The sequence below is a fragment of the Paroedura picta genome, unplaced genomic scaffold (genome assembly GCF_049243985.1).
Source record: "Paroedura picta isolate Pp20150507F unplaced genomic scaffold, Ppicta_v3.0 Ppicta_v3_sca22, whole genome shotgun sequence".
NCBI lineage: Eukaryota > Metazoa > Chordata > Lepidosauria > Squamata > Gekkonidae > Paroedura > Paroedura picta.
The window spans coordinates 915,607-926,045 of NW_027518619.1; positions in this window are offsets into that span (position 1 = coordinate 915,607).

Here is a 10,439-nt window from a genome sequence, read left to right on the forward strand (position 1 = left end):
ATCGATTTTCCTGTTTTTACAAGGAAGTAAAATGTGAAAAAAATATTTCTACATCCCATGGCCTTTCCCAACCATTTAAATTTTTCTCTTACAGGTCTAACACTTCCGAAAATCCAATAAAACGCCCACCCCGAACAATATATAAAGCTAAACGAACCGTTCACTGGGTACTTATCCGTACGAAAAACCCTATTGATTTACCTGTTTTTACAAGGAAGTAAATGTGAAAAAAATATTTCTACATCCCATGGCCTTTCCCAACCATTTAAATTTTTCTCTTACAGGTCTAACACTTCCGAAAATCCAATACAACGCCCACCCCGAACAATATATAAAGATAAACGAACCGTTCACTAGGTACTTATCCGTTCGAAAATCCCTATCGATTTTCCTGTTTTTACAAGGAAGTAAAATGTGAAAAAAATATTTCTACATCCCATGGCCTTTCCCAACCATTTAAATTTTTCTCTTACAGGTCTAACACTTCCGAAAATCCAATAAAACGCCCACCCCGAACAATATATAAAGCTAAACGAACGGTTCACTGGGTACTTATCCGTACGAAAATCCCTATTGATTTACCTGTTTTTACAAGGAAGTAAATGTGAAAAAAATATTTCTACATCCCATGGCCTTTCCCAACCATTTAAATTTTTCTCTTACAGGTCTAACACTTCCGAAAAACCAATACAACGCCCACCCGGAAGAATATATAAAGATAAACGAACCGTTCACTGGGTACTTATCCGTATGAAAATCCCTATCGATTTTCCTGTTTTTACAAGGAAGTAAAATGTGAAAAAATATTTCTACATCCCATGGCCTTTCCCAACCATTTAAATTTTTCTCTTACAGGTCTAACACTTTCGAAAAACCAATACAACGCCCACCCGGAACAATATATAAAGCTAAATGAACCGTTCACTGGGCACTTATCCGTACGAAAAACCCTATTGATTTACCTGTTTTTACAAGGAAATAAAATGTGAAAAAAATATTTCTACATCCCATGGCCTTTCCCAACCATTTAAATTTTTCTCTTACAGGTCTAACGCTTCCGAAAAACCAATACAACGCCCACCCGGAACAATATATAAAGCTAAACGAACCGTTCACTGGGTACATATCCGTACGAAAATCCCTATTGATTTTCCTCTTTTTATAAGGAAGTAAAATGTGAAAAAAATATTTCTACATCCCATGGCCTTTCCCAACCATTTAAATTTTTCTCTTACAGGTCTAACACTTCCAAAAAACCAATACAACGCCCACCCGGAACAATATATAAAGCTAAACGAACCGTTCACTGGGTACTTATCCGTACGAAAAACCCTATTGATTTACCTGTTTTTAAAAGGAAATAAAATGTGAAAAAAATATTTCTACATCCCATGGCCTTTCCCAACCATTTAAATTATTCTCTTACAGGACTAACACTTCTGAAAAACTAATACAACGCCCACCCGGAACAATATATAAAGCTAAACGAACCGTTCACTGGGTACTTATCCGTACGAAAAACCCTATTGATTTACCTGTTTTTACAAGGAAGTAAATGTGAAAAAAATATTTCTACATCCCATGGCCGTTCCCAACCATTTAAATTTTTCTCTTACAGGTCTAACACTTCCGAAAAACCAATACAACGCCCACCCGGAACAATATATAAAGCTAAACGAACCGTTCACTGGGTACTTATCCGTACGAAAAACCCTATTGATTTACCTGTTTTTACAAGGAAGTAAATGTGAAAAAAATATTTCTACATCCCATGGCCTTTCCCAACCATTTAAATTTTTCTCTTACAGGTCTAACACTTCCGAAAATCCAATACAACGCCCACCCCGAACAATATATAAAGATAAACGAACCGTTCACTAGGTACTTATCCGTCCGAAAATCCCTATCGATTTTCCTGTTTTTACAAGGAAGTAAAATGTGAAAAAAATATTTCTACATCCCATGGCCTTTCCCAACCATTTAAATTTTTCTCTTACAGGTCTAACACTTCCGAAAAACCAAAACAACGCCCACCCGGAACAATATATAAAGCTAAACGAACCGTTCACTGGGCACTTATCCGTACGAAAAACCCTATTGATTTACCTGTTTTTACAAGGAAATAAAATGTGAAAAAAATATTTCTACATCCCATGGCCTTTCCCAACCATTTAAATTTTTCTCTTAAAGGTCTAACACTTCCGAAAAACCAATACAACGCCCACCCGGAAGAATATATAAAGATAAACGAACCGTTCACTGGGTACTTATCCTTATTAAAATCCCTATCGATTTTCCTGTTTTTACAAGGAAGTAAAATGTGAAAAAATATTTCTACATCCCATGGCCTTTCCCAACCATTTAAATTTTTCTCTTACAGGTCTAACACTTCCGAAAAACCAATACAACGCCCACCCGGAACAATATATAAAGCTAAACGAACCGTTCACTGGGTACTTATCCGTACGAAAAACCCTATTGATTTACCTGTTTTTACAAGGAAGTAAATGTGAAAAAAATATTTCTACATCCCATGGCCTTTCCCAACCATTTAAATTTTTCTCTTACAGGTCTAACACTTCCGAAAATCCAATACAACGCCCACCCCGAACAATATATAAAGATAAACGAACCGTTCACTAGGTACTTATCCGTCCGAAAATCCCTATCGATTTTCCTGTTTTTACAAGGAAGTAAAATGTGAAAAAAATATTTCTACATACCATGGCCTTTCCCAACCATTTAAATTTTTCTCTTACAGGTCTAACACTTCCGAAAATCCAATACAACGCCCACCCCGAACAATATATAAAGCTAAACGAACGGTTCACTGGGTACTTATACGTACGAAAATCCCTATTGATTTTCCTGTTTTTACAAGGAAGTAAAATGTGAAAAAAATATTTCTACATCCCATGGCCTTTCCCAACCATTTAAATTTTTCTCTTACAGGTCTAACACTTCCGAAAAAAAAATACAACGCCCACCCGGAACAATATATAAAGCTAAACGAACGGTTCACTGGGTACTTATACGTACGAAAAACCCTATTGATTTACCTGTTTTTACAAGGAAATAAAATGTGAAAAAAATATTTCTACATCCCATGGCCTTTCCCAACCATTTAAATTTTTCTCTTACAGGTCTAACACTTCCGAAAAACCAATACAACGCCCACCCGGAAGAATATATAAAGATAAACGAACCGTTCACTGGGTACTTATCCGTATGAAAATCCCTATCGATTTTCCTGTTTTTACAAGGAAGTAAAATGTGAAAAAATATTTCTACATCCCATGGCCTTTCCCAACCATTTAAATTTTTCTCTTACAGGTCTAACACTTCCGAAAAACCAATACAACGCCCACCCCGAACAATATATAAAGCTAAACGAACGGTTCACTGGGTACTTATCCGTACGAAAATCCCTATTGATTTACCTGTTTTTACAAGGAAGTAAATGTGAAAAAAATATTTCTACATCCCATGGCCTTTCCCAACCATTTAAATTTTTCTCTTACAGGTCTAACACTTCGGAAAAACCAATACAACGCCCACCCGGAAGAATATATAAAGATAAACGAACCGTTCACTGGGTACTTATCCGTATGAAAATCCCTATCGATTTTCCTGTTTTTACAAGGAAGTAAAATGTGAAAAAATATTTCTACATCCCATGGCCTTTCCCAACCATTTAAATTTTTCTCTTACAGGTCTAACACTTTCGAAAAACCAATACAACGCTCACCCGGAACAATATATAAAGCTAAATGAACCGTTCACTGGGCACTTATCCGTACGAAAAACCCTATTGATTTACCTGTTTTTACAAGGAAATAAAATGTGAAAAAAATATTTCTACATCCCATGGCCTTTCCCAACCATTTAAATTTTTCTCTTACAGGTCTAACGCTTCCGAAAAACCAATACAACGCCCACCCGGAACAATATATAAAGCTAAACGAACCGTTCACTGGGTACATATCCGTACGAAAATCCCTATTGATTTTCCTGTTTTTATAAGGAAGTAAAATGTGAAAAAAATATTTCTACATCCCATGGCCTTTCCCAACCATTTAAATTTTTCTCTTACAGGTCTAACACTTCCAAAAAACCAATACAACGCCCACCCGGAACAATATATAAAGCTACACGAACCGTTCACTGGGTACTTATCCGTACGAAAAACCCTATTGATTTACCTGTTTTTAAAAGGAAATAAAATGTGAAAAAAATATTTCTACATCCCATGGCCTTTCCCAACCATTTAAATTATTCTCTTACAGGACTAACACTTCTGAAAAACCAATACAACGCCCACCCGGAACAATATATAAAGCTAAACGAACCGTTCACTGGGTACTTATCCGTACGAAAAACCCTATTGATTTACCTGTTTTTACAAGGAAGTAAATGTGAAAAAAATATTTCTACATCCCATGGCCTTTCCCAACAATTTAAATTTTTCTCTTACAGGTCTAACACTTCCGAAAAACCAATACAACGCCCACCCGGAACAATATATAAAGCTAAACGAACCGTTCACTGGGTACTTATCCGTACGAAAAACCCTATTGATTTACCTGTTTTTACAAGGAAGTAAATGTGAAAAAAATATTTCTACATCCCATGGCCTTTCCCAACCATTTAAATTTTTCTCTTACAGGTCTAACACTTCCGAAAATCCAATACAACGCCCACCCCGAACAATATATAAAGATAAACGAACCGTTCACTAGGTACTTATCCGTCCGAAAATCCCTATCGATTTTCCTGTTTTTACAAGGAAGTAAAATGTGAAAAAAATATTTCTACATCCCATGGCCTTTCCCAACCATTTAAATTTTTCTCTTACAGGTCTAACACTTCCGAAAAACCAAAACAACGCCCACCCGGAACAATATATAAAGCTAAACGAACCGTTCACTGGGCACTTATCCGTACGAAAAACCCTATTGATTTACCTGTTTTTACAAGGAAGTAAATGTGAAAAAAATATTTCTACATCCCATGGCCTTTCCCAACCATTTAAATTTTTCTCTTACAGGTCTAACACTTCCGAAAAACCAAAACAACGCCCACCCGGAACAATATATAAAGCTAAACGAACCGTTCACTGGGCACTTATCCGTACGAAAAACCCTATTGATTTACCTGTTTTTACAAGGAAATAAAATGTGAAAAAAATATTTCTACATCCCATGGCCTTTCCCAACCATTTAAATTTTTCTCTTACAGGTCTAACGCTTCCGAAAAACCAATACAACGCCCACCCGGAACAATATATAAAGCTAAACGAACCGTTCACTGGGTACATATCCGTACGAAAATCCCTATTGATTTTCCTGTTTTTATAAGGAAGTAAAATGTGAAAAAAATATTTCTACATCCCATGGCCTTTCCCAACCATTTAAATTTTTCTCTTACAGGTCTAACACTTCCAAAAAACCAATACAACGCCCACCCGGAACAATATATAAAGCTACACGAACCGTTCACTGGGTACTTATCCGTACGAAAAACCCTATTGATTTACCTGTTTTTAAAAGGAAATAAAATGTGAAAAAAATATTTCTACATCCCATGGCCTTTCCCAACCATTTAAATTATTCTCTTACAGGACTAACACTTCTGAAAAACCAATACAACGCCCACCCGGAACAATATATAAAGCTAAACGAACCGTTCACTGGGTACTTATCCGTACGAAAAACCCTATTGATTTACCTGTTTTTACAAGGAAGTAAATGTGAAAAAAATATTTCTACATCCCATGGCCTTTCCCAACAATTTAAATTTTTCTCTTACAGGTCTAACACTTCCGAAAAACCAATACAACGCCCACCCGGAACAATATATAAAGCTAAACGAACCGTTCACTGGGTACTTATCCGTACGAAAAACCCTATTGATTTACCTGTTTTTACAAGGAAGTAAATGTGAAAAAAATATTTCTACATCCCATGGCCTTTCCCAACCATTTAAATTTTTCTCTTACAGGTCTAACACTTCCGAAAATCCAATACAACGCCCACCCCGAACAATATATAAAGATAAACGAACCGTTCACTAGGTACTTATCCGTCCGAAAATCCCTATCGATTTTCCTGTTTTTACAAGGAAGTAAAATGTGAAAAAAATATTTCTACATCCCATGGCCTTTCCCAACCATTTAAATTTTTCTCTTACAGGTCTAACACTTCCGAAAAACCAAAACAACGCCCACCCGGAACAATATATAAAGCTAAACGAACCGTTCACTGGGCACTTATCCGTACGAAAAACCCTATTGATTTACCTGTTTTTACAAGGAAGTAAATGTGAAAAAAATATTTCTACATCCCATGGCCTTTCCCAACCATTTAAATTTTTCTCTTACAGGTCTAACACTTCCGAAAAACCAAAACAACGCCCACCCGGAACAATATATAAAGCTAAACGAACCGTTCACTGGGTACTTATCCGTACGAAAAACCCTATTGATTTACCTGTTTTTACAAGGAAGTAAATGTGAAAAAAATATTTCTACATCCCATGGCCTTTCCCAACCATTTAAATTTTTCTCTTACAGGTCTAACACTTCCGAAAATCCAATACAACGCCCACCCCGAACAATATATAAAGATAAACGAACCGTTCACTAGGTACTTATCCGTCCGAAAATCCCTATCCATTTTCCTGTTTTTACAAGGAAGTAAAATGTGAAAAAAATATTTCTACATACCATGGCCTTTCCCAACCATTTAAATTTTTCTCTTACAGGTCTAACACTTCCGAAAATCCAATACAACGCCCACCCCGAACAATATATAAAGCTAAACGAACGGTTCACTGGGTACTTATCCGTACGAAAATCCCTATTGATTTTCCTGTTTTTACAAGGAAGTAAAATGTGGAAAAAATATTTCTACATCCCATGGCCTTTCCCAACCATTTAAATTTTTCTCTTACAGGTCTAACACTTCCGAAAAAAAAATACAACGCCCACCCGGAACAATATATAAAGCTAAACGAACGGTTCACTGGGTACTTATACGTACGAAAAACCCTATTGATTTACCTGTTTTTACAAGGAAATAAAATGTGAAAAAAATATTTCTTCATCCCATGGCCTTTCCCAACCATTTAAATTTTTCTCTTACAGGTCTAACACTTCCGAAAAACCAATACAACGCCCACCCGGAAGAATATATAAAGATAAACGAACCGTTCACTGGGTACTTATCCGTATGAAAATCCCTATCGATTTTCCTGTTTTTACAAGGAAGTAAAATGTGAAAAAATATTTCTACATCCCATGGCCTTTCCCAACCATTTAAATTTTTCTCTTACAGGTCTAACACTTCCGAAAAACCAATACAACGCCCACCCCGAACAATATATAAAGCTAAACGAACGGTTCACTGGGTACTTATCCGTACGAAAATCCCTATTGATTTACCTGTTTTTACAAGGAAGTAAATGTGAAAAAAATATTTCTACATCCCATGGCCTTTCCCAACCATTTAAATTTTTCTCTTACAGGTCTAACACTTCGGAAAAACCAATACAACGCCCACCCGGAAGAATATATAAAGATAAACGAACCGTTCACTGGGTACTTATCCGTATGAAAATCCCTATCGATTTTCCTGTTTTTACAAGGAAGTAAAATGTGAAAAAATATTTCTACATCCCATGGCCTTTCCCAACCATTTAAATTTTTCTCTTACAGGTCTAACACTTTCGAAAAACCAATACAACGCTCACCCGGAACAATATATAAAGCTAAATGAACCGTTCACTGGGCACTTATCCGTACGAAAAACCCTATTGATTTACCTGTTTTTACAAGGAAATAAAATGTGAAAAAAATATTTCTACATCCCATGGCCTTTCCCAACCATTTAAATTTTTCTCTTACAGGTCTAACGCTTCCGAAAAACCAATACAACGCCCACCCGGAACAATATATAAAGCTAAACGAACCGTTCACTGGGTACATATCCGTACGAAAATCCCTATTGATTTTCCTGTTTTTATAAGGAAGTAAAATGTGAAAAAAATATTTCTACATCCCATGGCCTTTCCCAACCATTTAAATTTTTCTCTTACAGGTCTAACACTTCCAAAAAACCAATACAACGCCCACCCGGAACAATATATAAAGCTACACGAACCGTTCACTGGGTACTTATCCGTACGAAAAACCCTATTGATTTACCTGTTTTTAAAAGGAAATAAAATGTGAAAAAAATATTTCTACATCCCATGGCCTTTCCCAACCATTTAAATTATTCTCTTACAGGACTAACACTTCTGAAAAACCAATACAACGCCCACCCGGAACAATATATAAAGCTAAACGAACCGTTCACTGGGTACTTATCCGTACGAAAAACCCTATTGATTTACCTGTTTTTACAAGGAAGTAAATGTGAAAAAAATATTTCTACATCCCATGGCCTTTCCCAACAATTTAAATTTTTCTCTTACAGGTCTAACACTTCCGAAAAACCAATACAACGCCCACCCGGAACAATATATAAAGCTAAACGAACCGTTCACTGGGTACTTATCCGTACGAAAAACCCTATTGATTTACCTGTTTTTACAAGGAAGTAAATGTGAAAAAAATATTTCTACATCCCATGGCCTTTCCCAACCATTTAAATTTTTCTCTTACAGGTCTAACACTTCCGAAAATCCAATACAACGCCCACCCCGAACAATATATAAAGATAAACGAACCGTTCACTAGGTACTTATCCGTCCGAAAATCCCTATCGATTTTCCTGTTTTTACAAGGAAGTAAAATGTGAAAAAAATATTTCTACATCCCATGGCCTTTCCCAACCATTTAAATTTTTCTCTTACAGGTCTAACACTTCCGAAAAACCAAAACAACGCCCACCCGGAACAATATATAAAGCTAAACGAACCGTTCACTGGGCACTTATCCGTACGAAAAACCCTATTGATTTACCTGTTTTTACAAGGAAGTAAATGTGAAAAAAATATTTCTACATCCCATGGCCTTTCCCAACCATTTAAATTTTTCTCTTACAGGTCTAACACTTCCGAAAAACCAAAACAACGCCCACCCGGAACAATATATAAAGCTAAACGAACCGTTCACTGGGTACTTATCCGTACGAAAAACCCTATTGATTTACCTGTTTTTACAAGGAAGTAAATGTGAAAAAAATATTTCTACATCCCATGGCCTTTCCCAACCATTTAAATTTTTCTCTTACAGGTCTAACACTTCCGAAAATCCAATACAACGCCCACCCCGAACAATATATAAAGATAAACGAACCGTTCACTAGGTACTTATCCGTCCGAAAATCCCTATCCATTTTCCTGTTTTTACAAGGAAGTAAAATGTGAAAAAAATATTTCTACATACCATGGCCTTTCCCAACCATTTAAATTTTTCTCTTACAGGTCTAACACTTCCGAAAATCCAATACAACGCCCACCCCGAACAATATATAAAGCTAAACGAACGGTTCACTGGGTACTTATACGTACGAAAAACCCTATTGATTTACCTGTTTTTACAAGGAAATAAAATGTGAAAAAAATATTTCTTCATCCCATGGCCTTTCCCAACCATTTAAATTTTTCTCTTACAGGTCTAACACTTCCGAAAAACCAATACAACGCCCACCCGGAAGAATATATAAAGATAAACGAACCGTTCACTGGGTACTTATCCATATGAAAATCCCTATCGATTTTCCTGTTTTTACAAGGAAGTAAAATGTGAAAAAATATTTCTACATCCCATGGCCTTTCCCAACCATTTAAATTTTTCTCTTACAGGTCTAACACTTCCGAAAAACCAATACAACGCCCACCCGGAACAATATATAAAGCTAAACGAACCGTTCACTGGGTACTTATCCGCACGAAAAACCCTATTGATTTACCTGTTTTTACAAGGAAGTAAATGTGAAAAAAATATTTCTACATCCCATGGCCTTTCCCAACCATTTAAATTTTTCTCTTACAGGTCTAACACTTCCGAAAATCCAATACAACGCCCACCCCGAACAATATATAAAGATAAACGAACCGTTCACTAGGTACTTATCCGTCCGAAAATCCCTATCGATTTTCTTGTTTTTACAAGGAAGTAAAATGTGAAAAAAATATTTCTACATCCCATGGCCTTTCCCAACCATTTAAATTTTTCTCTTACAGGTCTAACACTTCCGAAAATCCAATACAACGCCCACCCCGAACAATATATAAAGCTAAACGAACGGTTCACTGGGTACTTATCCGTACGAAAATCCCTATTGATTTACCTGTTTTTACAAGGAAGTAAAATGTGAAAAAATATTTCTACATCCCATGGCCTTTCCCAACCATTTAAATTTTTCTCTTACAGGTCTAACACTTCCGAAAAAAAAATACAACGCCCACCCAGAACAATATATAAAGCTAAA